Genomic DNA, 2,164 nt, shown 5'->3' on the forward strand with positions numbered 1-2,164 from the left:
GGCTCCTACATGACGGCCGCCCGCTCCTTGCACGCTTGGACGCCTCCTCTACCAGAATCCTGTGCAGGGGGTCCCTCCTCCCCCGGATGAGGCCCGTCAGCTTGGAGGTGGCAAGAGGTTGGCTGTTATGAGGCCTTCACAGGCGGTGTCCCTGCTAGGAAGCCCGTGGGCTGGCATTTACATAGATCAGCCCCAGCCATTTGCTTATGTCATAATCCCTGTCTCCCCACCATGTCTCACCATAAAGGGGAGGAGGGAGGGTGGGATCTGGGGGGCAGTGGCAGGAAGGCTGACAGACACTCCCTGCTTCCAGAGGGCCAGCTCCAGAAGAGTGTCAACGCAGAGAGCATCCTGGAGGTTTAGCTGTGGCTTGGCACCTTTGGGATTATGAGTTGGATTTCAGAAGCTATTTCTCTTTCCTTGGAACTTGGGCAAGTTGAGGCAGGGGTATGTCTTCATGGGCCGAAAGGCCTGGGTATGGGGCATTGGAGAAGCAGACATAATATTCCTCTCCTTGGGCTGCTTTTGCATTGCTAGACTCTTTATTTGATGGACAAAGTGAAATGCTTACAAATAATAATGCCATATATAAAGGGAATTACCATTTGTACAAAGAATTAAAGGGAAAAAAAGATAGGTTCTTTAAGGCACTTCTTTCTGTAGTCACTGAGTTTGTTAGTCACTGCATAGTCACTGCTGATTTTCATGAGGCTTCAAGCATAAGTCACTCTGAATATTTCTTGGCATTTTGTTTTTTTTGCAGGCTCACGAAGTTTGGCTGAGACTCAGGTTCTATTTTCTATGCCCCTGCCCTCCTCCCCAGTCCCATCCTACTGTATCCCTTTTATCAGGAGGCTGGAATTCTACACAAGACTCTTTATCTCTGCTTTTATCATTAATATATGGTCAGTATCTCTAGAAATGACCTTCTATTTTAGGGGAGAATTTTGCTTTCCACTTTATGCAGCTTGCAAAGATTAAAGGAGCAGAAATTTCATGATCATACCATATATATGGTATGAACACTGTCTTATTTTTTTGTCCAAAAAGAAACAGAAGTGAGAGCCAATTTGGCTGCAGGAATTTATTGCATAATATATTATCTCTCCCTACGATTATCACCTTTATAATAAGAAAGAACATTCACTGAGTGCTAGCTGTTCCATCCACACTGTGATTTTAGGTTCCTACAGATGAAAATTTTGGATCATAGGCTATGTGCTTTATGTATTCATTTGTAATTAATAAGTTGTTTACTTAAATGAATATGCCAGTTCATACCGATAGCAGCAGTGTATGAGACACTCTCCCCCACGTAGTTTCCCGAACTCAGTTTTGTCAGTATTCTTATCTGTTCTCCAAGCACAGAGGTTTGCATTTCATCCCTGAATTTACTTTCATCATTGCTCTCGGCAAGACTTCCTCTTTTTTTAGAAAAATGTTTTTAAAATTTTTATTAAGATATGATTCACTGACCACTGAACTCACTGTTTTATTTACTTATTTATTGGCCGTGCTGGGTCTTCATTGCTGTGTGGGCTTTTCTCTCTTGGGGTGAGCGGGGGCCACTCTTCATTGCAGTGCGTGGGCGTCTCACTGTGGTGGCTTCTCTTGTTGCAGAGCACAGGCTCCAGGCATACAGGCTATAGCAGTTGCAGCACGTGGGCTCCGTGTTTGAGGCTCCCAGGCTCTAGAGCACAGGCTTAGCGGTTGTGCCGCATGGGCCTTCGTTGCTCTGCAGCATGTGGTGTCTTCCTGGATCAGGGTTCGAACACTTGTCTTCTGCTTTGGCAGGCAGATTCTTTACCACTGAGCCACCAGGGAAGCCCTAAACTCACTGTTTTAGAGTGGATAGTTCAACAGTTACTAATATATTCACAATATTGTGTAACTACCACCACTGTCTAATTCCAGAACATTTTCACCACCCCCAAAGGCACCCTGTACTCATTAGTTGTCATTCCCATAGCTCCTGGCAACTATTAATCTATTTTATGTGTATATATATTTGTCTATTTTGGACATTTCATATAAATGTAATCATATAATATGTGGTTGTTTGAATTTGATTTCTTTCACTTCGCATAATGTTTTCAAGGTTCATACATGTATCAGTATTTCCCTTTTTATGACTGAATAATATTGTATGAGGGGCTTCCCTTGT

The sequence above is a fragment of the Capra hircus genome, chromosome 1 (genome assembly GCF_001704415.2).
Source record: "Capra hircus breed San Clemente chromosome 1, ASM170441v1, whole genome shotgun sequence".
In the NCBI taxonomy this organism is placed as follows: Eukaryota; Metazoa; Chordata; class Mammalia; order Artiodactyla; family Bovidae; genus Capra; species Capra hircus.